The sequence below is a fragment of the Camelina sativa genome, chromosome 3 (genome assembly GCF_030686135.1).
Source record: "Camelina sativa cultivar CO46 ecotype springtype chromosome 3, ASM3068613v1".
NCBI classification, from domain to species: Eukaryota; Viridiplantae; Streptophyta; class Magnoliopsida; order Brassicales; family Brassicaceae; genus Camelina; species Camelina sativa.
Window position 1 is genome coordinate 18,518,486 of NC_141882.1, and position 25,427 is coordinate 18,543,912.

General features: G+C 39.6%; 11 non-coding genes and 16 pseudogenes across 11 annotated transcripts; all 27 read right to left on the minus strand.

Moving 5' to 3' along the window:
- Positions 1-138: 138 nt before the first annotated feature.
- LOC147947505 (5S ribosomal RNA) lies at positions 139-257 on the minus strand. Its single transcript, XR_015595965.1, has one exon. It is a non-coding gene; the product is annotated as a 5S ribosomal RNA (ribosomal RNA).
- Positions 258-652: 395 nt separating this feature from the next.
- LOC147947506 (5S ribosomal RNA) lies at positions 653-771 on the minus strand. The gene has a single exon (XR_015596013.1). It is a non-coding gene; the product is annotated as a 5S ribosomal RNA (ribosomal RNA).
- Positions 772-1,168: 397 nt separating this feature from the next.
- Positions 1,169-1,287, minus strand: LOC147947507 (5S ribosomal RNA). Its single transcript, XR_015595796.1, has one exon. It is a non-coding gene; the product is annotated as a 5S ribosomal RNA (ribosomal RNA).
- Positions 1,288-1,680: 393 nt separating this feature from the next.
- Positions 1,681-1,799, minus strand: LOC147947508 (5S ribosomal RNA). The gene has a single exon (XR_015595856.1). It is a non-coding gene; the product is annotated as a 5S ribosomal RNA (ribosomal RNA).
- Positions 1,800-2,180: 381 nt separating this feature from the next.
- Positions 2,181-2,299, minus strand: LOC147947509 (5S ribosomal RNA). The gene has a single exon (XR_015596005.1). It is a non-coding gene; the product is annotated as a 5S ribosomal RNA (ribosomal RNA).
- A 394-nt stretch (positions 2,300-2,693) lies between these two features.
- Positions 2,694-2,812, minus strand: LOC147947510 (5S ribosomal RNA). The gene has a single exon (XR_015595797.1). It is a non-coding gene; the product is annotated as a 5S ribosomal RNA (ribosomal RNA).
- Positions 2,813-3,209: 397 nt separating this feature from the next.
- LOC147947511 (5S ribosomal RNA) lies at positions 3,210-3,328 on the minus strand (annotated as a pseudogene).
- Positions 3,329-3,719: 391 nt separating this feature from the next.
- On the minus strand, positions 3,720-3,838 carry LOC147947512 (5S ribosomal RNA; annotated as a pseudogene).
- Positions 3,839-4,233: 395 nt separating this feature from the next.
- Positions 4,234-4,352, minus strand: LOC147947513 (5S ribosomal RNA). The gene has a single exon (XR_015595871.1). It is a non-coding gene; the product is annotated as a 5S ribosomal RNA (ribosomal RNA).
- Positions 4,353-4,741: 389 nt separating this feature from the next.
- Positions 4,742-4,860, minus strand: LOC147947514 (5S ribosomal RNA; annotated as a pseudogene).
- Positions 4,861-5,251: 391 nt separating this feature from the next.
- On the minus strand, positions 5,252-5,370 carry LOC147947515 (5S ribosomal RNA; annotated as a pseudogene).
- Positions 5,371-5,767: 397 nt separating this feature from the next.
- On the minus strand, positions 5,768-5,886 carry LOC147947516 (5S ribosomal RNA; annotated as a pseudogene).
- A 384-nt stretch (positions 5,887-6,270) lies between these two features.
- LOC147947517 (5S ribosomal RNA) lies at positions 6,271-6,389 on the minus strand (annotated as a pseudogene).
- A 403-nt stretch (positions 6,390-6,792) lies between these two features.
- LOC147947518 (5S ribosomal RNA) lies at positions 6,793-6,911 on the minus strand (annotated as a pseudogene).
- Positions 6,912-7,305: 394 nt separating this feature from the next.
- On the minus strand, positions 7,306-7,424 carry LOC147947519 (5S ribosomal RNA). Its single transcript, XR_015595872.1, has one exon. It is a non-coding gene; the product is annotated as a 5S ribosomal RNA (ribosomal RNA).
- A 404-nt stretch (positions 7,425-7,828) lies between these two features.
- On the minus strand, positions 7,829-7,947 carry LOC147947520 (5S ribosomal RNA; annotated as a pseudogene).
- A 397-nt stretch (positions 7,948-8,344) lies between these two features.
- Positions 8,345-8,463, minus strand: LOC147947521 (5S ribosomal RNA). Its single transcript, XR_015595873.1, has one exon. It is a non-coding gene; the product is annotated as a 5S ribosomal RNA (ribosomal RNA).
- A 384-nt stretch (positions 8,464-8,847) lies between these two features.
- Positions 8,848-8,966, minus strand: LOC147947522 (5S ribosomal RNA). Its single transcript, XR_015596011.1, has one exon. It is a non-coding gene; the product is annotated as a 5S ribosomal RNA (ribosomal RNA).
- A 397-nt stretch (positions 8,967-9,363) lies between these two features.
- Positions 9,364-9,482, minus strand: LOC147947523 (5S ribosomal RNA; annotated as a pseudogene).
- A 395-nt stretch (positions 9,483-9,877) lies between these two features.
- LOC147947524 (5S ribosomal RNA) lies at positions 9,878-9,996 on the minus strand. Its single transcript, XR_015595966.1, has one exon. It is a non-coding gene; the product is annotated as a 5S ribosomal RNA (ribosomal RNA).
- Positions 9,997-10,380: 384 nt separating this feature from the next.
- Positions 10,381-10,499, minus strand: LOC147947525 (5S ribosomal RNA; annotated as a pseudogene).
- Positions 10,500-10,900: 401 nt separating this feature from the next.
- Positions 10,901-11,019, minus strand: LOC147947526 (5S ribosomal RNA; annotated as a pseudogene).
- A 384-nt stretch (positions 11,020-11,403) lies between these two features.
- On the minus strand, positions 11,404-11,522 carry LOC147947527 (5S ribosomal RNA; annotated as a pseudogene).
- Positions 11,523-11,919: 397 nt separating this feature from the next.
- Positions 11,920-12,038, minus strand: LOC147947528 (5S ribosomal RNA; annotated as a pseudogene).
- A 384-nt stretch (positions 12,039-12,422) lies between these two features.
- On the minus strand, positions 12,423-12,541 carry LOC147947529 (5S ribosomal RNA; annotated as a pseudogene).
- A 400-nt stretch (positions 12,542-12,941) lies between these two features.
- On the minus strand, positions 12,942-13,060 carry LOC147947530 (5S ribosomal RNA; annotated as a pseudogene).
- A 400-nt stretch (positions 13,061-13,460) lies between these two features.
- On the minus strand, positions 13,461-13,579 carry LOC147947531 (5S ribosomal RNA; annotated as a pseudogene).
- Between the last annotated feature and the right edge of the window lie 11,848 nt (positions 13,580-25,427).

Genomic DNA, 25,427 nt, shown 5'->3' on the forward strand with positions numbered 1-25,427 from the left:
TTGCCAGAAACACTCTTGGGGCTTTCCGAAATGGTATTATGGGTCGCGTGGTTCATCACGATGTAAAAATTACGATGTTCTGTTTGTACTATATAGTCTTACGCAACAACCAAAAAAAAAAAAAAAAAAAAAGAGGAAGGGATGCAACACGAGGACTTCCCGGGAGGTCACCCATCCTAGTACTACTCTCGCCCAAGCATGCTTGACTCCAGAGTTCTGATGGGATCCGGTGCATTAGTGCTGGTATGATCGCATCCGTTAGTATATACCATGCAATCGCATATATCGTTTTTTGAAAACTCAAGAGATCATTCAATGTGGGTCCCACTTGATATGTGGACCGATTTATTCACCTTGGACGTGCTTCCAACCGCGAAAAACAAGAGATAACCATATCCAAACATAATTTTGTACTCGTAGCTAATTGTGTCGCGATCACAAAAAAACATCCGAAACACCTTCAAACGTCAAACTTCGGCCTCCGGAATGGTCCAATGGAACGTAGAACCATTTCCTTGCCAGAAACACTCTTGGGGCTTTCCGAAATGGTATTATGGGTCGCGTGGTTCATCACGATGTAAAAGTTACGATGTTCTGTTTGTACTATATAGTCTTACGCAACAACCAAAAAAAAAAAAAAAAAAAAGAGGGAGGGATGCAACATGAGGACTTCCCGGGAGGTCACCCATCCTAGTACTACTCTCGCCCAAGCATGCTTAACTGCAGAGTTCTGATGGGATCCGGTGCATTAGTGCTGGTATGATCGCATCCGTTAGTATATACCATGCAATCGCATATATCGTTTTTTGAAAACTCAAGAGATCATTCAATGTGGGTCCCACTTGATATGTGGAACGATTTATTCACCTTGGACGTGCTTCCAACCGCGAAAAACAAGAGATAACCATATCCAAACATAATTTTGTGCTCGTAGCTAATTGTGTCGCGATCACAAAAAAACATCCGAAACACCTTCAAACGTCAAAATTCGGCCTCCGGAATGGTCCAATGGAACGTAGACCCATTGCCTTGCCAGAAACACTCTTGGGGCTTTCCAAAATGGTATTATAGGTCGCGTGGTTCATCACGATGAAAAAGTTACAATGTTCTGTTTGTACTATATACTCTTACGCAACAACCAAAAAAAAAAAAAAAAAAAAAAGAGGGAGGGATGCAACACGAGGACTTCCCGGGAGGTCACCCATCCTAGTACTACTCTCGCCCAAGCATGCTTAACTGCAGAGTTCTGATGGGATCCGGTGCATTAGTGCTGGTATGATCGCATCCGTAAGTATATACCATGCAGTCGCATACATCGTTTTTTGAAAACTCGAGGGATCATTCAATGTGGGTCCTACTTTATATGTCGACCAGTTTATTCACCTTGGACGTGCTTCCAACCGCGAAAAACAAGAGATAACCATATCCAAACATAATTTTGTACTCATAGCTAATTGTGTCGCGATCACAAAAAAACATCCGAAACACCTTCAAACGTCAAAATTCGGCCTCCGGAATGGTCCAATGGTAGAAGACCCATTTTCTTGCCAGAAACACTCTTGGGGCTTTCCGAAATGGTATTATGGGTCGCGTGGTTCATCACGATGTAAAAGTTACGATGTTCTGTTTGTACTATATAGTCTTACGCAACAACCAAAAAAAAAAAAAGAAAAAGAGGGAGGGATGCAACACGAGGACTTCCCGGGAGGTCACCCATCCTAGTACTACTCTCGCCCAAGCATGCTTAACTGCAGAGTTCTGATGGGATCCGGTGCATTTGTGCTGGTATGATCGCATCCGTAAGTATATACCATGCAGTCGCATACATCGTTTTTTGAAAACTCGAGGGATCATTCAATGTGGGTCCTACTTTATATGTCGACCAGTTTATTCACCTTGGACGTGCTTCCAACCGCGAAAAACAAGAGATAACCATATCCAAACATAATTTTGTACTCATAGCTAATTGTGTCGCGATTACAAAAAAAACATCCGAAACACTTTCAAACGTCAAAATTCGGCCTCCGGAATGGTCCAATGGTAGAAGACCCATTTTCTTGCCAGAAACACTCTTGGGGCTTTCCGAAATGGTATTATGGATCGCGTGGTTCATCACGATGTTTTGTTTGTACTATATAGTCTTACGCAACAACCAAAAAAAAAAAAAAAAAAAAGAGGGAGGGATGCAACACGAGGACTTCCTGGGAGGTCACCCATCCTAGTACTACTCTCGCCCAATCATGCTTAACTGCGGAGTTCTGATGGGATCCGGTGCATTAGTGCTGGTATGATCGCATCCGTAAGTATATACCATGCAGTCGCATATTTCGTTTTTTGAAAACTCAAGGGATCATTCAATGTTGGTCCCACTTTATATGTGGACCGGTTTATTCACCATGAACGTGCTTCCAACCGCGAAAAACAAGAGATAGCAATATCCAAACATAATTTTGTGCTCGTAGCTAATTGTGTCGCGATCAAAAAAAAACATCCAAAACACCTTCAAACGTCAAAGTTTGGCCTCCGGAATGGTCCAATGGAACGAATACCCATTTCCTTGCTAGAAACACTCTTGGGGCTTTCCGAAATGGTATTATGGGTCGCGTGGTTCATCACGATGTAAAAGTTACGATGTTCTATTTGTACTATATAGTCTTACGCAACAACCAAAAAAAAAAAAAAAAAAAGAGGGAGGGATGCAACACGAGGACTTCCCGGGAGGTCACCCATCCTAGTACTACTCTCGCCCAAGCATGCTTAACTGCAGAGTTCTGATGGGATCCGGTGCATTAGTGCTGGTATGATCGCATCCGTAAGTATATACCATGCAGTCGCATACATCGTTTTTTGAAAACTCGAGGGATCATTCAATGTGGGTCCTACTTTATATGTCGACCAGTTTATTCACCTTGGACATGCTTCCAACCGCGAAAAACAAGAGATGACCATATCCAAACATAATTTTGTACTCATAGCTAATTGTGTCGCGATCACAAAAAAACATCCGAAACACCTTCAAACGTAAAAATTCGGCTTCCGGAATGGTCCAATGGAACAAAGACCCATTGCCTTGCCAGAAACACTCTTGGGGCTTTCCGAAATGGTATTATGGGTTGCCTGGTTCATCACGATGTAAAAGTTACGATGTTCAGTTTGTACTATATAGTCTTACGCAACAACCAAAAAAAAAAAAAAAAAAAAAAGAGGGAGGGATACAACACGAGGATTTCCCGGGAGGTCACCCATCCTAGTACAACTCTTGCCCAATCACGCTTAATTGCGGAGTTCTGATGGGATCCAGTGCATTAGTGCTGGTATGATCGCATCCGTTAGTATATACCATGCAATCGCATGTATCGTTTTTTGAAAACTCGAAGGATCATTCAATGTGGGTCCCACTTGATATGTGGACCGGTTTATTCACCTTGGACGTGCTTCCAACCGCGAAAAACAAGAGATAACCATATCCAAACATAATTTTGTACTCGTAGCTAATTGTGTCGCGATCACAAAAAAACATCCAAAACACCTTCAAACGTCAAACTTCGGCCTCCGGAATGGTCCAATGGAACATAGACCCATTTGCTTTCCAGAAACACTGTTGGGGCTTTCCGAAATGGTATTATGGGTTGCCTGGTTCATCACGATGTAAAAGTTACGATGTTCTGTTTGTACTATATAGTCTTACGCAACAACCATAAAAAAAAAAAAAAGAGGGAGGGATGCAACACGAGGATTTCCGGGGAGGTCACCCATCCTAGTACAACTCTTGCCCAAGCACGCTTAATTGCGGAGTTCTGATGGGATCCAGTGCATTAGTGCTGGTATGATCTCATCGGTTAGTATATACCATGCAATCGCATGTATCGTTTTTTGAAAACTCAAGGGATCATTCAATGTGGGTCCCACTTAATATGTGGACCGGTTTATTCACCTTGGACGTGCTTCCAACCGCAAAAAACTAGAGATAACCATATCCAAACATAATTTTGTACTCGTAGCTAATTGTGTCGCGATCACAAAAAAACATCCAAAACACCTTCAAACGTCAAACTTCGGCCTCCGGAATGGTCCACTGGAACGTAGACCCATTTTCTTGCCAGAAACACTCTTGGGTCTTTCCGAAATGGTATTATGGGTCGCGTGGTTCATCACGATGTAAAAGTTACGATGTTCTGTTTGTACTATATAGTCTTACGCAACAACCAAAAAAAAAAAAAAAAAAAAGAGGGAGGGATGCAACACGGGGACTTCCCGGGTGGTCACCCATCCTAGTACTACTCTCGCCCAATCATGCTTAACTGCGGAGTTCTGATGGGATCCGGTGCATTAGTGCTGGTATGATCGCATCCATAAGTATATACCATGCAATCGCATATATCGTTTTTTGAAAACTCGAAGGATCATTCAATGTGGGTCCCACTTGATATGTGGACCGGTTTATTCACCTTGGACGTGCTTTCAACCGCGAAAAACAAGAGATAACCATATCCAAACATAATTTTGTACTCGTAGCTAATTGTGTCGCGATCACAAAAAAACATCCAAAACACCTTCAAACGTCAAACTTCGGCCTCCGGAATGATCCAATGGAACATAGACCCATTTGCTTTCCAGAAACACTGTTGGGGCTTTCCGAAATGGTATTATGGGTTGCCTGGTTCATCACGATGTAAAAGTTACGATGTTCTGTTTGTACTATATAGTCTTACGCAACAACCATAAAAAAAAAAAAGAGGGAGGGATGCAACACGAGGATTTCCGGGGAGGTCACCCATCCTAGTACAACTCTTGCCCAAGCACGCTTAATTGCGGAGTTCTGATGGGATCCAGTGCATTAGTGCTGGTATGATCTCATCGGTTAGTATATACCATGCAATCGCATGTATCGTTTTTTGAAAACTCAAGGGATCATTCAATGTGGGTCCCAATTAATATGTGGACCGGTTTATTCACCTTGGACGTGCTTCCAACCGCAAAAAACTAGAGATAACCATATCCAAACATAATTTTGTACTCGTAGCTAATTGTGTCGCGATCACAAAAAAACATCCAAAACACCTTCAAACGTCAAACTTCGGCCTCCGGAATGGTCCACTGGAACGTAGACCCTTTTTCTTGCCAGAAACACTCTTGGGGCTTTCCGAAATGGTATTATGGGTCGCGTGGTTCATCACGATGTAAAAGTTACGATGTTCTGTTTGTACAATATAGTCTTACGCAACAACCATAAAAAAAAAAAAAAGAGGGAGGGATGCAACACGAGGATTTCCGGGGAGGTCACCCATCCTAGTACAACTCTTGCCCAAGCACGCTTAATTGCGGAGTTCTGATGGGATCCAGTGCATTAGTGCTGGTATGATCTCATCGGTTAGTATATACCATGCAATCGCATGTATCGTTTTTTGAAAACTCAAGGGATCATTCAATGTGGGTCCCACTTAATATGTGGACCGGTTTATTCACCTTGGACGTGCTTCCAACCGCAAAAAACTAGAGATAACCATATCCAAACATAATTTTGTACTCGTAGCTAATTGTGTCGCGATCACAAAAAAACATCCAAAACACCTTCAAACGTCAAACTTCGGCCTCCGGAATGGTCCAATGGTAGAAGACCCATTTTCTTGCCAGAAACACTCTTGGGGCTTTCCGAAATGGTATTATGGGTCGCGTGGTTCATCACGATGTAAAAGTTACGATGTTCTGTTTGTACTATATAGTCTTACGCAACAACCAAAAAAAAAAAAAAAAAAAAAAAGAGGGAGGGATGCAACACGAGGACTTCCGGGGAGGTCACCCATCCTAGTACAACTCTTGCCCAAGCATGCTTAATTGCGGAGTTCTGATGGGATCCAGTGCATTAGTGCTGGTATGATCGCATCCGTTAGTATATACCATGCAATCGCATGTATCGTTTTTTGAAAACTCAAGGGATCATTCAATGTGGGTCCCACTTTATATGTGGACCGGTTTATTCACCTTGGACGTGCTTCCAACCGCGAAAAACAAGAGATAGCCATATCCAAACATAATTTTGTGCTCGTAGCTAATTGTGTCGCGATCACAAAAAAACATCCAAAACACCTTCAAACGTCAAAGTTTGGCCTCTGGAATGGTCCAATGGAACGAATACCCATTTCCTTGCTAGAAACACTCTTGGGGCTTTCCGAATTGGTATTATGGGTCGTGTGGTTCCTCACAATGTAAAAGTTACGACGTTCTGTTAGTACTATATAGTTTTACGCAACAACCAAAAAAAAAGAGGGAGGGATGCAGCACGAGGACTTTCTGGGAGGTCACCCATCCTAGTACTACTCTCGCCCAAGCACGCTTAACTGCAGAGTTCTAATGGGATCCGGCGCATTAGTGCTGGTATGATCGCATCCGTAAATATATACCATGCAGTCGCATATATTGTTTTTTGAAAACTCAAGGGATCATTCAATGTGGGTCCTACTTGATATGTGGACCGGTTTATTCACCTTGGACGTCATTCCAACCGCGAAAAACAAGATATAACCATATCCAAACATAATTTTGTGCTCGTAGCTAATTGTGTCGCGATCACAAAAAAACATCCGAAACACCTTCAAACATCAAAATTCAGTCTCCGGAATGGTCCAATGGAACAAAGACCCATTGCCTAGCCAGAAACACTCTTGGGGCTTTCCCAATTGGTATTATGGGTCGCGTGGTTCCTCACGATGTAAAAGTTACGACGTTCTGTTTGTACTATATAGTCTTACGCAACAACCAAAAAAAAAAAAAAAAAAAAAAAAAAAAGAGGGAGGGGTGCAACACGAGGACTTCCGGGGAGGTCACCCATCCTAGTACAACTCTTGCCCAAGCACGCTTAATTGCGGAGTTCTAATGGGATCCAGTGCATTAGTGCTAGTATGATCGCATCCGTTAGTATATACCATGCAATCGCATGTATCGTTTTTTGAAAACTCAAGGGATCATTCAATGTGGGTCCCACTTGATATGTGGACCGGTTTATTCACCTTTGACGTGCTTCCAACCGCGAAAAACTAGAGATAACCATATCCAAACATAATTTTGTACTCGTAGCTAATTGTGTCGCGATCACAAAAAAACATCCAAAACACCTTCAAACGTCAAACTTCGGCCTCCGGAATGGTCCAATGGTAGAAGACCCATTTTCTTGCCAGAAACACTCTTGGGGCTTTCCGAAATGGTATTATGGGTCGCGTGGTTCATCACGATGTAAAAGTTACGATGTTCTGTTTGTACTATATAGTCTTACGCAACAACCAAAAAAAAAAAAAAAAAAAAGAGGGAGGGATGCAACACGGGGACTTCCCGGGTGGTCACCCATCCTAGTACTACTCTCGCCCAATCATGCTTAACTGCGGAGTTCTGATGGGATCCGGTGCATTAGTGCTGGTATGATCGCATCCATAAGTATATACCATGCAATCGCATATATCGTTTTTTGAAAACTCGAAGGATCATTCAATGTGGGTCCCACTTGATATGTGGACCGGTTTATTCACCTTGGACGTGCTTCCAACCGCGAAAAACAAGAGATAACCATATCCAAACATAATTTTGTACTCGTAGCTAATTGTGTCGCGATCACAAAAAAACATCCAAAACACCTTCAAACGTCAAACTTTGGCCTCCGGAATGGTCCAATGGAACATAGACCCATTTGCTTTCCAGAAACACTGTTGGGGCTTTCCGAAATGGTATTATGGGTTGCCTGGTTCATCACGATGTAAAAGTTACGATGTTCTGTTTGTACTATATAGTCTTACGCAACAACCAAAAAAAAAAAAAAAAAAAAAAAAAAAAAGAGGGAGGGGTGCAACACGAGGACTTCCGGGGAGGTCACCCATCCTAGTACAACTCTTGCCCAAGCACGCTTAATTGCGGAGTTCTGATGGGATCCAGTGCATTAGTGCTAGTATGATCGCATCCGTTAGTATATACCATGCAATCGCATGTATCGTTTTTTGAAAACTCAAGGGATCATTCAATGTGGGTCCCACTTGATATGTGGACCGGTTTATTCACCTTTGACGTGCTTCCAACCGCGAAAAACTAGAGATAACCATATCCAAACATAATTTTGTACTCGTAGCTAATTGTGTCGCGATCACAAAAAAACATCCAAAACACCTTCAAACGTCAAACTTCGGCCTCCGGAATGGTCCAATGGTAGAAGACCCATTTTCTTGCCAGAAACACTCTTGGGGCTTTCCGAAATGGTATTATGGGTCGCGTGGTTCATCACGATGTAAAAGTTACGATGTTCTGTTTGTACTATATAGTCTTACGCAACAACCAAAAAAAAAAAAAAAAAAAAAAAGAGGGAGGGATGCAACACGGGGACTTCCCGGGTGGTCACCCATCCTAGTACTACTCTCGCCCAATCATGCTTAACTGCGGAGTTCTGATGGGATCCGGTGCATTAGTGCTGGTATGATCGCATCCATAAGTATATACCATGCAGTCGCATATATCGTTTTTTGAAAACTCAAGGGATCATTCATTGTGGGTCCCACTTTATATGTGGACCGGTTTATTCACCTTGGACGTGCTTCCAACCGCGAAAAACAAGAGATAGCCATATCCAAACATAATTTTGTGCTCGTAGCTAATTGTGTCGCGATCACAAAAAAATATCCAAAACACCTTCAAACGTCAAATTTTGGCCTCCGGAATGGTCCAATGGAACGAATACCCATTTCCTTGCTAGAAACACTCTTGGGGCTTTCCGAATTGGTATAATGGGTCGTGTGGTTCCTCACAATGTAAAAGTTACGACGTTCTGTTAGTACAATATAGTCTTACGCAACAACCAAAAAAAAAGAGGGAGGGATGCAGCACGAGGACTTTCCAGTAGGTCACCCATCCTAGTACTACTCTCGCCCAAGCACGCTTAACTGCGGAGTTCTAATGGGATCCGGCGCATTAGTGCTGGTATGATCGCATCCGTAAATATATACCATGCAGTCGCATATATTGTTTTTTGAAAACTCAAGGGATCATTCAATGTGGGTCCTACTTGATATGTGGACCGGTTTATTCACCTTGGACGTGATTCCAACCGCGAAAAACAATAGATAACCATATCCAAACATAATTTTGTGCTCGTAGCTAATTGTGTCGCGATCACAAAAAAACATCGGAAACACCTTCAAACATCAAAATTCGGTCTCCGGAATGGTCCAATGGAACAAAGACCCATTACCTTGCCAGAAACACTCTTGGGGCTTTCCCAATTGGTATTATGGGTCGCGTGGTTCCTCACGATGTAAAAGTTACGACGTTCTGTTTGTACTCTATAGTCTTACGCAACAACCAAAAAAAAAAAAAAAAAAAAAAGAGGGAGGGATGCAACACGAGGACTTCCGGGGAGGTCACCCATCCTAGTACAACTCTTGCCCAAGCACGCTTAATTGCGGAGTTCTGATGGGATCCAGTGCATTAGTGCTGGTATGATCGCATCCGTTAGTATATACCATGCAATCGCATATATCGTTTTTTGAAAACTCGAAGGATCATTCAATGTGGGTCCCACTTGATATGTGGACCGGTTTATTCACCTTGGACGTGCTTCCAACCGCGAAAAACAAGAGATAACCATATCCAAACATAATTTTGTACTCGTAGCTAATTGTGTCGCGATCACAAAAAAACATCCAAAACACCTTCAAACGTCAAACTTCGGCCTCCGGAATGGTCCACTGGAACGTAGACCCTTTTTCTTGCCAGAAACACTCTTGGGGCTTTCCGAAATGGTATTATGGGTCGCGTGGTTCATCACGATGTAAAAGTTACGATGTTCTGTTTGTACAATATAGTCTTACGCAACAACCAAAAAAAAAAAAAAAAAAAAGAGGAAGGGATGCAACACGAGGACTTCCCGGGAGGTCACCCAACCTAGTACTACTCTCGCCCAAGCATGCTTAACTGCAGAGTTCTGATGGGATCCGGTACATTAGTGCTGGTATGATCGCATCCGTTAGTATATACCATGCAATCGCATATACCGTTTTTTGAAAACTCAAGGAATCATTCAATGTGGGTCCCACTTGATATGTGGACCGGTTTATTCACCTTGGACGTGCTTCCAACCGCGAAAAACAAGAGATAACCATATCCAAACATAATTTTGTGCTCGTAGCTAATTGTGTCGCGATCACAAAAAAACATCCAAAACACCTTCAAACGTCAAAGTTTGGCCTCCGGAATGGTCCAATGGAACGAATACCCATTTCCTTGCTAGAAACACTCTTGGGGCTTTCCGAATTGGTATTATGGGTCGTGTGGTTCCTCACAATGTAAAAGTTACGACGTTCTGTTAGTACTATATAGTCTTACGCAACAACCAAAAAAAAAGAGGGAGGGTTGCAGCACGAGGACTTTCTGGGAGGTCACCCATCCTAGTACTACTCTCGCCCAAGCACGCTTAACTGCGGAGTTCTAATGGGATCCGGCGCATTAGTGCTGGTATGATCGCATCCGTAAATATATACCATGCGGTCGCATATATTGTTGTTTGAAAACTCAAGGGATCATTCAATGTGGGTCCTACTTGATATGTGGACCGGTTTATTCACCTTGGACGTGATTCCAACCGCGAAAAACAAGATATAACCATATCCAAACATAATTTTGTGCTCGTAGCTAATTGTGTCGCGATCACAAAAAAACATCCGAAACACCTTCAAACATCAAAATTCGGTCTCCAGAATGGTCCAATGGAACAAAGACCCATTGCCTAGCCAGAAACACTCTTGGGGCTTTCCCAATAGGTATTATGGGTCGCGTGGTTCCTCACGATGTAAAAGTTACGACGTTCTGTTTGTACTATATAGTCTTACGCAACAACCAAAAAAAAAAAAAAAAAAAAAAAAAAGAGGGAGGGATGCAACACGAGGACTTCCGGGGATGTCACCCATCCTAATACTACTCTCGCCCAAGCATGCTTAACTGCAGAGTTCTGATGGGATCCGGTGCATTAGTGCTGGTATGATCGCATCCGTCAGTATATACCATGCAGTCGCATATATTGCTTTTTGAAAACTCAAGGGATCATTCAATGTGGGTCCTACTTTATATGTGGACCGGTTTATTCACCTTGGACGTGATTCCAACCGCGAAAAACAAGATATAACCATATCCAAACATAATTTTGTGCTCGTAGCTAATTGTGTCGCGATCACAAAAAAACATCCGAAACACCTTCAAACGTCAAAGTTTGGCCTCCGGAATGGTCCAATGGAACGAATACCCATTTCCTTGCTAGAAACACTCTTGGGGCTTTCCGAATTGGTATTATGGGTCGTGTGGTTCCTCACAATGTAAAAGTTACGACGTTCTGTTAGTACTATATAGTCTTACGCAACAACCAAAAAAAAAGAGGGAGGGTTGCAGCACGAGGACTTTCTGGGAGGTCACCCATCCTAGTACTACTCTCCCCCAAGCACGCTTAACTGCGGAGTTCTAATGGGATCCGGCGCATTAGTGCTGGTATGATCGCATCCGTAAATATATACCATGCAGTCGCATATATTGTTGTTTGAAAACTCAAGGGATCATTCAATGTGGGTCCTTCTTTATATGTGGACCGGTTTATTCACCTTGGACGTGATTCCAACCGCGAAAAACAAGATATAACCATATCCAAACATAATTTTGTGCTCGTAGCTAATTGTGTCGCGATCACAAAAAAACATCCGAAACACCTTCAAACATCAAAATTCGGTCTCCGGAATGGTCCAATGGAACAAAGACCCATTGCCTAGCCAGAAAAACTCTTGGGGCTTTCCCAATTGGTATTATGGGTCGCGTGGTTCCTCACGATGTAAAAGTTACGACGTTCTGTTTGTACTATATAGTCTTACGCAACAACCAAAAAAAAAAAAAAAAAAAAAAGAGGGGGGGATGCAACACGAGGACTTCCGGGGAGGTCACCCATCCTAGTACAACTCTTTCCCAAGCACGCTTAATTGCGGAGTTCTGATGGGATCCAGTGCATTAGTGCTGGTATGATCGCATCCGTTAGTATATACCATGCAATCGCATGTATCGTTTTTTGAAAACTCGAAGGATCATTCAATGTGGGTCCCACTTGATATGTGGACCGGTTTATTCACCTTGGACGTGCTTCCAACCGCGAAAAACTAGAGATAACCATATCCAAACATAATTTTGTACTCGTAGCTAATTGTGTCGCGATCACAAAAAAACATCCAAAACACCTTCAAACGTCAAAGTTTGGCCTCCGGAATGGTCCAATGGAACGAATACCCATTTCCTTGCTAGAAACACTCTTGGGGCTTTCCGAATTGGTATTATGGGTCGTGTGGTTCCTCACAATGTAAAAGTTACGACGTTCTGTTAGTACTATATAGTCTTACGCAACAACCAAAAAAAAAGAGGGAGGGTTGCAGCACGAGGACTTTCTGGGAGGTCACCCATCCTAGTACTACTCTCCCCCAAGCACGCTTAACTGCGGAGTTCTAATGGGATCCGGCGCATTAGTGCTGGTATGATCGCATCCGTAAATATATACCATGCAGTCGCATATATTGTTGTTTGAAAACTCAAGGGATCATTCAATGTGGGTCCTACTTTATATGTGGACCGGTTTATTCACCTTGGACGTGATTCCAACCGCGAAAAACAAGATATAACCATATCCAAACATAATTTTGTGCTCGTAGCTAATTGTGTCGCGATCACAAAAAAACATCCGAAACACCTTCAAACATCAAAATTCGGTCTCCGGAATGGTCCAATGGAACAAAGACCCATTGCCTAGCCAGAAACACTCTTGGGGCTTTCCCAATTGGTATTATGGGTCGCGTGGTTCCTCACGATGTAAAAGTTACGACGTTCTGTTTGTACTATATAGTCTTACGCAACAACCAAAAAAAAAAAAAAAAAAAAAAAAAGAGGGGGGGATGCAACACGAGGACTTCCGGGGAGGTCACCCATCCTAGTACAACTCTTGCCCAAGCACGCTTAATTGCGGAGTTCTGATGGGATCCAGTGCATTAGTGCTGGTATGATCGCATCCGTTAGTATATACCATGCAATCGCATGTATCGTTTTTTGAAAACTCGAAGGATCATTCAATGTGGGTCCCACTTGATATGTGGACCGGTTTATTCACCTTGGACGTGCTTCCAACCGCGAAAAACTAGAGATAACCATATCCAAACATAATTTTGTACTCGTAGCTAATTGTGTCGCGATCACAAAAAAACATCCAAAACACCTTCAAACGTCAAACTTCGGCCTCCGAAATGGTCCAATGGTAGAAAGACCAATTGCCTTGCCAGAAATACTCTTGGGGCTTTCCGAAATGGTATTATGGGTCGCGTGGTTCATCACGATGTAAAAGTTACGATGTTCTGTTTGTACTATATAGTCTTACGCAACAACCAAAAAAAAAAAAAAAAAAAAAAAAAGAGGGAGGGATACAACACGAAGACTTCCCGGGAGGTCACCCATCCTAATACTACTCTCGCCCAAGCATGCTTAACTGCAGAGTTCTGATGGGATCCGGTGCATTAGTGATGGTATGATCGCATCCGTAAGTATATACCATGCAGTCGCATATATCGCTTTTTGAAAACTCAAGGGATCATTCAATGTGGGTCCTACTTTATATGTGGACCGGTTTATTCACCTTGGACGTGCTTCCAACCGCGAAAAACAAGAGATAGCCATATCCAAACATAATTTTGTGCTCGTAGCTAATTGTGTCGCGATCACAAAAAAACATCCGAAACACCTTCAAACGTCAAAATTCGGCCTCCGGAATGGTCCAATGGAACGTAGACCCATTGCCTTTCCGAAATGGTATTATAGGTCGCGTGGTTCATCACGATGTAAAAGTTACGATGTTCTGTTTGTACCATATACTCTTAAGCAACAACCAAAAAAAAAAAAAAAAAGAGGGAAGGATACAACATGAGGACTTCCCGGGAGGTCACCCATCCTAGCACTACTCTCGCCCAAGAATTGGATTGTTACATTTTTTGACCCTAAAAAGAGTAACATAGCTGTTTACTGCTTCGAATCAATGTTTTCTCCCGGGTTTAGCCTTTTTTGGGATAAAACGGGTTTAAGTCTTGTCTAAACATTCCAAATTCATCCTGAACTCTTACAATTAGTAAAATGCATTGGATTGTCACAAATTCTGACCCTAGAAACAGTAACAAAGCTGTTTACTGCTTCGAATCAATGTTTTCTCGGTTTTAGCCTGTTTTGGGACAAAATGGGTAAAAGTGGTGTCTAAACACTCCAAATTCAACCCGAACTCTTATAATTAGTCTAATGCATTGGATTGTTACATATTTTGACCCTAGAAAGAGTAACGTAGTTGTTTACTGCTTCGAATCAATGTTTTCTCTCGGGTTTAGCCTGTTTTCTTGGTTTAATCCTGTTTTGGGATAAAACGGGTTTAAGTGTTGTCTAAACACTCCAAATTCATCCCGAACTCTTACAATTAGTTAAATGCATTGGATTGTCACACATTCTGACCCTAGAAACAGTAACAAAGCTATTTACTGTTTCGAATCAATGTTTTCTCGGTTTTAGCCTGTTTCGGGACAAAATGGGTAAAAGTGGTGTCTAAACACTCCAAATTCAACCCGAACTCTTATAATTAGTCAAATGCATTGGATTGTTACATATTTTTACCCTAGAAAGAGTAACTTAGCTTTTTACAGCTTTGAATCAATGTTTTCACTCGGGTTTAGCCTGTTTTCTCGGTTTAAGCCTGTTCTGGGATAAAACGGGTTTAAGTGTTGTCTAAACACTCCAAATTCATTCCGAACTCTTACAATTAGTAAAATGCATTGGATTGTCACACATTCTGACCCTAGAAACAGAAATAAAGCTGTTTACTGCTTCAAATCAATTTTTTCTCGGTTTTAGCCTGTTTCGGGAAAAAATGGGTAAAAGTGGTGTATAAACACTCCAAATTTAACCTGAACTCTTATAATTAGTCTAATGCATTGGATTGTTACATATTTTGACCCTAGAAAGAGTAACATAGCTGTTTACTGCTTCGAATCAATGTTTTCTCTCGGTTTTAGCATGTTTTCTCGGTTTAAGCCTGTTTTTAGATAAAACGGGTTTAAGTGTTGTCTAAACACTCCAAATTCATCCCAAACTCTTACAATTAGTCAAATGCATTGGATTGTCACACATTCTGACCCTAGAAACAGTAACAAAGCTGTTTACTGCTTCGAATAAATGTTTTCTCGGTTTTAGCCTGTTTCGGGAAAAAATGGGTAAAAGTGGTGTATAAACACTCCAAATTTAACCTGAACTCTTATAATTAGTCTAATGCATTGGATTGTTACATATTTTGACCCTAGAAAGAGTAATATATCTGTTTACTGCTTCGAATCAATGTTTTCTCTCGGTTTTAGCCTGTTTTCTCGGTTCAAGCCTGCTTTTAGATAAAACGGGTTTAAGTGTTGTCTAAACACTCCAAATTCATCCCGAACTATTACAATTAGTCAAATGCATTGGATTGTCACACATTATGACCGTAGAACAGTAACAAAGCTGTTTATTGCTTCAAGTTAATGTTTTCTCGGTTTTAGCCTGTTTCGGGACAAAATGGGTAAAAGTGGTGTCTAAACACTCCAAATTCATCCCGAACTCTCACAGTTAGTCAAATGCATTGGATTGTTACATAATTTGACCCTAGAAAGAGTAACATATCTGTTTACTGCTTCGAATCCATGTTTTCTCCCAGGTTTAGCTTGTTTTCTCTGTTTAAGCCTGTTTTGGGATAAAACGGGTTTAAGTGTTGACTAAACACTCTAAATTCATTCCGAACTCTTACAATTAGTAAAATGCATTGGATTGTTGAAACTGACTCTTTTGTGTGTGGTGAATGAATGATGTATGAAATGATGACTTATGAATGAATGGATGTCAGGGTGTTTCAATTCCCCTTATGCAATTGTAGTATAAGAGGTGTCAATCCAATCTGAGTGTTTGTGAACAATCAAGATGTGCATATGAGTCTAAGTCAAGCCAGATGTAAAGGTTGTTTGTCACTAACAATCCTATAATGAGATATGAAATGCAGAAAGTAAAAACAACTAGAACAAGATACTAAATGCAAACCGAACAGACAAATTAAAGCTATAATGAAACTAGAACATAAATAGACACTATGCTAATGAACTAATGCAAGACAAGTAATGAACAGAAAGCTAAATGAATGCAACAGAAATAAAACAGGAATTAAACAGGACAATCACAAATCATAAACACAAGTTCTAGGGACGAACTCGAGCAGCACTCGACCAAGTGTAGGTCGAGTACAGGGTCAAGCTAGACTAAACGTGAAAACAGAGCAACACAATAAAAACAGAGCAATGCAAAAACGAATCAAACAACAAGCAAGCAATGATATTTAGACTAAGATATTAATAAACAAAGAAGGCCTTGAGGAGGGATTCATGGGCTCAACTAATCATTGTGGTTATCTAACTTGGTCAACAAATCTCAAGCAAACTTTGAGCTAATCTCTAGACATACTATTCTAAGACATGTTTAATCCACTCTCATGGCAAGAAACAATCAAACCTATGCATTTCTAGACTTGTTCTCACAAAGGAAAGAATTTACACAAGCAGGCATTAAGCAATACATCTCAAACCAAACAAGACTTCTAATCTCTTAGCAAGCCTAATGGTAAGCTCTAGATCTAGCCTTATCTATGCTCCTTAGACATTGGTGTGATGCTAAGATGCTTGAAATCAAACCCTACCTTCTCAGATATAGGATCAGCATTAAAAAAATCTAGCCTAGAAGAGATCTACAAAAAGCAAGCTTGACCAAATCAAATAAACCACAAGATCAACCCAGCCTAACCCATCCTCAAGGTCCTAAGCAAACTACTCACAAGAACACATGGTGAAATAAGTCAAAAACCCAGAAAATATTGAAACTTGCATCATTAGAAAGATGAAACAGAGATCTACAATATTGATGAAGAAAAAAAACTCGAAATCTTAATATCTTGAAAGTTATGAAACCAACAAAATACAAGAATCTAATCTTTCTTTCTTAAACAAGTACAAAATCTAAAAATAAAAGAAAGTGCAAAAAGAATAAATCTAAAAAAGGTAAAAACTAGGTTTTAGACTCTCTAAATAGCTGGGCTCTCTGGTGGCTGCAGGTACAAGGGCCTTATATAGGAGATAAGGTGGAAGCCCTAAAAATACAAAAAGTCAAAGCAGTCAATGGCTCGGTCAACTTGACCAGTGCTCGGTCGAGTGGCTGGTCCAGCTGGCTTCTCTCGTGCATTCTCCACTCGGTCGAGTCCTTTTCAGCACACGGTCGAGTGTCTGGTCGAGTGTGCGGTCGAGTTGGACTCTGGACCTTGATTCTTCAGCCTTAACTCTCTTGTTTTCTCCACAGGATTGCTTCACTTCTCCTCAGCATTGCTTCCATGCTCCTTACGCTCCAAAATCACCTGTTTATGCGTGAAAAGATGCAAATGCAATGCAACAATACTCTAATGCATGATTCGTCCTAAAGCTACACAATAATGGCCTAAATGGATAGCAAAAGATGCAAAAGTTGTGAATAAACTAAGGGAAAACAAGGTAAAATATATGAACATCAACACCCCCAAACTTAGTCTTTGCTTGCCCTCAAGCAAATAATCAAGACAAAAGCAGGTAGGTGAGGTTTGAAAGTGGGATCTCAGCTCCCAAAGCTTGCAAATAGACTATCTAGTAACAGTATCAAAGTTGTTTACTGCTTCGAATCAATGTTTTCTCGGTGTATAAACACTCTAAATTCAACCCGAACACTTATAATTAGTCTAATGCATTGGATTGTTACATATTTTGACCCTAGAAAGAGTAACATAGCTGTTTACTGCTTCGAATCAATGTTTTCTCTCGGTTTTAGCCTGTTCTCTCGGTTTAAGCCTATTTTTAGATAAAACGGGTTTAAGTGTTGTATAAACACTCCAAATTCATTCCGAACTCTTACAATTAGTCAAATGAATTGGATTGTCACAAATTCTGACCCTAGAAACAGTAACAAAGCTGTTTACTGCTTCAAATCAATGTTTTCTCGGTTTTAGCCTGTTTCTGGACAAAATGGTTAAAAGTGGTGTCTAAACACTCCAAATTCAACCCGAACTCTTATAATTAGTCTAATGCATTGGATTGTTACATATTTTGACCCTAGAAAGAGTAACATATCTGTTTACTGCTTCGTATCAATGTTTTCTCACAGTTTTACCCTGTTTTCGTGGTTTAATCCTGTTTTGGGATAAAACGGGATTAAGTGTTGTCTAAACACTCCAAATTCATCCCGTAATCTTACAATTAGTCAAATGCATTGGAATGTCACACATTATGACCCAAGAAACAGTAACAAAGCTGTTTACTGCTTCGAATCAATGTTTTCTCGGTTTTAGCCTGTTTCGGGACAAAATGGATAAAAGTGGTGTCTAAACACCCCAAATTCAACCCGAACTCTTATAATTAGTCTAATGCATTGGATTGCTACATATTTTGACCCTAGAAAGAGTAACGTAGCGGTTTACTGCTTCGAATCAATGTTTTCTCCCGGGTTTAGCCTGTTTTCTCGGTTTAATCCTGTTTTGGGATAAAACGGGTTTTAGTGTTGTCTAAACACTCCAAATTCATTCCGAACTCTTACAATTAGTAAAATGCATTGGATTGTCACACATTCTGACCCTAGAAACAGTAATAAATCTTTTTACTGCTTCAAATCAATGTTTTCTCGGTTTTAGCCTGTTTTGGAAAAAAATGGGTAAAAGTGGTGTATAAACACTCCAAATTCAACCTGAACTCTTATAATTAGTCTAATGCATTGTATTGTTACATATTTTGACCCTAGAAAGAGTAACATAGCTGTTTACTGCTTCGAATCAATGTTTTCTCCCGGTTTTAGCCTGTTTTCTCGGTTTAAGCCTGTTTTTAGATAAAACGGGTTTAAGTGTTGTCTAAACACTCCAAATTCATCCCGATCTCCTACAATTAGTCAAGTGAATTGGATTGTCACACATTCTGACCCTAGAAACAGTAACAAAGCTGTTTACTGCTTCGAATCAATGTTTTCTCGGTTTTAGCGTATTTCGGGACAAAATGGGTAAAAGTGGTGTCTAAACACTCCAAATTCAACCCGAACTCTTATAATTAGTCTAATGCATTGGATTGTTACATATTTTGACCCTAGAAAGAGTAACATATCTGTTTACTGCTTCGAATCAATGTTTTCTCCCAGGTTTAGCCTGTTTTCTTGGTTTAATCATGTTTTCGGATAAAACGGGTTAAAGTGTTGTCTAAACACTCCAAATTAATCCCGAACTCTTACAATTAGTCAAATGAACTGGATTGTCACTCATTTTGACCCTAGAAACAGTAACAAAGATGTTTACTGCTTCGAATCAATGTTTTCTCGGTTTTAGCCAGTTTCGGGACAAAATGGGTAAAAGTGGTGTCTAAACACTCCAAATTCAACCCGAACTCTTATAATTAGTCAAATGCATTGGATTGTTACATATTTTGACCCTAGAAAGAGTTTACTGCTTTGAATCAATGTTTTCTCCCGGGTTTAGCCTGTTTTCTCGGTTTAAACCTGTTTTGGGATAAAACGGGTTTAAGTGTTTTCTAAACATGCCAAATTAATTCCGAACGCTTACAATTAGTAAAATGCATTGGATTGTCACACATTCTGACCCTAGAAACAGTAATAAATCTTTTTACTGCTTCAAATCAATGTTTTCTCGGTTTTAGCCTGTTTTGGAAAAAAATGGGTAAAAGTGGTGTATAAACACTCCAAATTCAACCTGAACTCTTATAATTAGTCTAATGCATTGTATTGTTACATATTTTGACCCTATAAAGAATAACATAGCTGTTTACTGCTTCGAATCAATGTTTTCTCTCGGGTTTAGCCTGTTTTCTCGGTTTAAGCCTGTTTTTAGATAAAACGGGTTTTAAGTGTTGTCTAAACACTCCAAATTCATCCCAAACTCTTACAATTAGTAAAATGCATTGGATTGTCATACATTCTGACCCTAGAAACAGTAATAAAACTGTTTACTGCTTCGAATCAATGTTTTCTCGGTTTTAGCCTGTTTCGGGAAAAAATGGGTAAAAGTGGTGTATAAACACTCCAAATTCAACCTGAACTCTTATAATTAGTCTAATGCATTGGATTGTAAAAAATTTTACTCTATAAAGAGTAACATAGCTGTTTACTGATTCGAATCAATGTTTTCTCTCGGGTTTAGCCTGTTTTCTCGGTGTAAGCCTGTTTTTAGATAAAACGGGTTTTAAGTGTTGTCTAAACACTTCAAATTCATTTCAAACTCTTACAATTAGTAAAATGCATTGGATTGTCACACATTCTGACCCTAGAAACAGTAATAAAACTGTTTACTGCTTCGAATCAATGTTTTCTCGGTTTTAGCCTGTTTCGGGAAAAAATGGGTAAAAGTGGTGTATAAACACTCTAAATTCAACCTGAACTCTTATAATTAGTCTAATGCATTGGATTGTTACATATTTTGACCCTATAAAGAGTAACATAGCTGTTTACTGATTCGAATCAATGTTTTCTCTCGGGTTTAGCCTGTTTTCTCGGTGTAAGCCTGTTTTTAGATAAAACGGGTTTAATTGTTGTCTAAACACTCCAAATTCATCCCGAACTCTTACAATTAGTCCAATGCATTGGATTGTCACAAATTCTGACCCTAGAAACAGTAACAAAGCTGTTTACTGCTTCGAATCAATGTTTTCTCGGTGTTAGCCTGTTTCGGGAAAAAATGGGTAAAAGTGGTGTATAAACACTCCAAATTCAACCTGAACTCTTATAATTAGTCTAATGCATTGGATTGTTACATATTTTGACTCTATAAAGAGTAACATAGCTGTTTACTGATTCGAATCAATGTTTTCTCTCGGGTTTAGCCTGTTTTCTCGGGTTTAGCCTGTTTTTAGATAAAACGGGTTTTAAGTGTTGTCTAAACACTCCAAATTCATCCCAAACTCTTACAATTAGTCCAATGCATTGGATTGTCACAAATTCTGACCCTAGAAACAGTAACAAAGTTGTTTACTGTTTCGAATCAATGTTTTCTCGGTTTTAGCCTGTTTCGGGACAAAATGGTTAAAAGTGGTGTCTAAACACTCCAAATTCAACCCGAACTCTTATTATTAGTCTAATGCATTGGATTGTTACATATTTTGACCCTAGAAAGAGTAAGATATCTGTTTACTGCTTTGAATCAATGTTTTCTCCCGGGTTTAGCCTGTTTTCTCGGTTTAAGCCTGTATTGGGATAAAACGGGTTTAAGTGTTGTCTAAACACTCCAAATTCATTTCAAACTCTTACAATTAGTAAAATGCATTGGATTGTCACACATTCTGACCCTAGAAACAGTAATAAAACTGTTTACTGCTTCGAATCAATGTTTTCTCGGTTTTAGCCTGTTTCGGGAAAAAATGGGTAAAAGTGGTGTATAAACACTCTAAATTCAACCTGAACTCTTATAATTAGTCTAATGCATTGTATTGTTACATATTTTGACCCTATAAAGAGTAACATAGCTGTTTACTGATTCGAATCAATGTTTTCTCTCGGGTTTAGCCTGTTTTCTCGGTGTAAGCCTGTTTTTAGATAAAACGGGTTTAAGTGTTGTCTAAACACTCCAAATTCATCCCGAACTCTTACAATTAGTCCAATGCATTGGATTGTCACAAATTCTGACCCTAGAAACAGTAACAAAGCTGTTTACTGCTTCGAATCAATGTTTTCTCGGTTTTAGCCTGTTTCGGGACAAAATGGTTAGAAGTGGTGTATAAACACTCCAAATTCAACCCGAACTCTTATAATTAGTCTAATGCATTGGATTGTACATATTTTGACCCTAGAAAGAGTAAGATATCTGTTTACTGCTTCGAATCAATGTTTTCTCTCGGTTTTAGCATGTTTTCTCGGTTTAAGCCTGTTTTTAGATAAAACTGGTTTAAGTGTTGTCTAAACACTCCAAATTCATCCCGAACTCTTACAATTAGTCAAATGCATTGGATTGTCACTCATTATGACCCTAGAAACAGTAAAAAAGCTGTTTACTGCTTCAAGTCAATGTTTTCTCGGTTTTAGCCTGTTTCGGGACAAAATGGGTAAAAGTGGTGTCTAAACACTCCAAATTCATCCCGAACTCTTATAATTAGTCAAATGCATTGGTTTGTTACATATTTTGACCCTAGAAAGAGTAAGATATCTGTTTACTGCTTTGAATCAATGTTTTCTCCCGGGTTTAGCCTGTTTTCTCGGTTTAAGCCTGTTTTGGGATAAAACGGGTTTAAGTGTTGTCTAAACACTCCAAATTCATTTCAAACTCTTACAATTAGTAAAATGCATTGGATTGTCACACATTCTGACCCTAGAAACAGTAATAAAACTGTTTACTGCTTCGAATCAATGTTTTCTCGGTTTTAGCCTGTTTCGGGAAAAAATGGGTAAAAGTGGTGTATAAACACTCTAAATTCAAACTGAACTCTTATAATTAGTCTAATGCATTGGATTGTTACATATTTTCACCCTATAAAGAGTAACATAGCTGTTTACTGATTCGAATCAATGTTTTCTCCCGGGTTTAGCCTGTTTTCTTGGTGTAAGCCTGTTTTTAGATAAAACGGGTTTAAGTGTTGTCTAAACACTCCAAATTCATCCCGAACTCTTACAATTAGTCCAATGCATTGGATTGTCACAAATTCTGACCCTAGAAACAGTAACAAAGCTGTTTACTGCTTCGAATCAATGTTTTCTCGGTTTTAGCCTGTTTCGGGACAAAATGGTTAAAAGTGGTGTATAAACACTCCAAATTCAACCCGAACTCTTATAATTAGTCTAATGCATTGGATTGTACATATTTTGACCCTAGAAAGAGTAAGATATCTGTTTACTGCTTTGAATCAATGTTTTCTCCCGGGTTTAGCCTGTTTTCTCGGTTTAAACCTATTTTTAGATAAAACGGGTTTAATTGTTGTCTAAACACTCCAAATTCATCCCGAACTCTTACAATTAGTCCAATGCATTGGATTGTCACAAATTCTGACCCTAGAAACAGTAACAAAGCTGTTTACTGCTTCGAATCAATGTTTTCTCGGTTTTAGCCTGTTTCGGGAAAAAATGGGTAAAAGTGGTGTATAAACACTCCAAATTCAACCTGAACTCTTATAATTAGTCTAATGCATTGGATTGTTACATATTTTGACCCTAGAAAGAGTAAGATATCTGTTTACTGCTTTGAATCAATGTTTTCTCCCGGGTTTAGCCTGTTTTCTCGGTTTAAGCCTGTTTTGGGATAAAACGGGTTTAAGTGTTGTCTAAACACTCCAAATTCATTTCAAACTCTTACAATTAGTAAAATGCATTGGATTGTCACACATTCTGACCCTAGAAACAGTAATAAAACTGTTTACTGCCTCGAATCAATGTTTTCTCGGTTTTAGCCTGTTTCGGGAAAAAATGGGTAAAAGTGGTGTATAAACACTCTAAATTCAACCTGAACTCTTATAATTAGTCTAATGCATTGGATTGTTACATATTTTGACCCTATAAATAGTAACATAGCTGTTTACTGCTTCGAATCAATGTTTTCTCTCGGTTTTAGCCTGTTTTCTCGGTTTAAGCCTGTTTTTAGGTAAAACCGGTTTAAGTGTTGTCTAAACACTCCAAATTCATCCTGAATTCTTACAATTAGTCAAATGAATTGGATTGTCACACATTCTGACCCGAGAAACAGTAACAAAGCTGTTTACTGCTTCGAATCAATGTTTTCTCGGTTTTAGCCTATTTCGGGACAAAATGGGTAAAAGTGGTGTCTAAACACTCCAAATTCAACCCGAACTCTTGTAATTAGTCTAATGCATTGGATTGTTACATATTTTGACCCTAGAAAGAGTAACGTAGCTGTTTACTGCTTCGAATCAATGTTTTCTCGGTTTTAGCCTGTTTTGGGAAAAAATGGGTAAAAGTGGTGTATAAACACTCTAAATTCAACCTGAACTCTTATAATTAGTCTAATGCATTGGATTGTTACATATTTTGACCCTATAAAGAGTAACATAGCTGTTTACTGCTTCGAATCAATGTTTTCTCTCGGTTTTAGCCTGTTTTCTCGGTTTAAGCCTGTTTTTAGGTAAAACGGGTTTAAGTGTTGTCTAAACACTCCAAATTCATCCCGAACTCTTACAATTAGTCAAATGAATTGGATTGTCACACATTCTGACCCTAGAAACAGTAACAAAGCTGTTTACTGCTTCGAATCAATGTTTTCTTGGTTTTAGCCTATTTCGGGACAAAATGGGTAAAAGTGGTGTCTAAACACTCCAAATTCTACCCGAACTCTTATAATTAGTCTAATGCATTGGATTGTTACATATTTTGCCCCTAGAAAGAGTAACGTAGCTGTTTACTGCTTCGAATCAATGTTTTCTCCCGGGTTTAGCCTATTTTCTCGGTTTAATCCTGTTTTGGGATAAAACGGGTTTAAGTGTTGTCTAAACACTCCAGATTCATCCCGAACTCTTACAATTAGTCAAATGCATTGGATTGTCACACATTCTAACCCTAGAAACAGTAACAAAGACGTTTACTGCTTTGAAACAATGTTTTCTCGGTTTTAGCCTATTTCGGGACAAAATGGGTAAAGTGGTGTCTAAACACTCCAAATTCAAACGAACTCTTATAATTAGTCAAATGCATTGGATTGTTACATATTTTGACCCTAGAAAGAGTTTACTGCTTTGCATCAATGTTTTCTCCCGGGTTTAGCCTGTTTTCTCGGTTTAAGCCTGTTTTGGGATAAAACGGGTTTAAGTGTTGTCTAAACACTCCAAATTCATTTTGAACTCTTACAATTAGTAAAATGCATTGGATTGTCACACATTCTGACCCTAGAAACAGTAATAAAATTGTTTACTGCTTTGAATCAATGTTTTCTCGGTTTTAGCCTGTTACCGGACAAAATGGGTAAAAGTGGTGTAGAAACACTCCAAATTCAACCCGAAATCTTATAATTAGTCTAATGCATTGGATTGTTACATATTTTGACCCTAGAAAGAGTTTACTGCTTTGAATCAATCTTTTCTCCCGGGTTTAGCCTGTTTTCTCGGTTTAACCCTGTTTTGGGATAAAACGGGTTTAAGTGTTGTCTAAACACTCCAAATTCATTTTGAACTCTTACAATTAGTAAAATGCATTGGATTGTCACACATTCTGACCCTAGAAACAGTAATAAAATTGTTTACTGCTTTGAATCAATGTTTTCTCGGTTTTAGCCTGTTACCGGACAAAATGGGTAAAAGTGGTGTAGAAACACTCCAAATTCAACCCGAACTCTTATAATT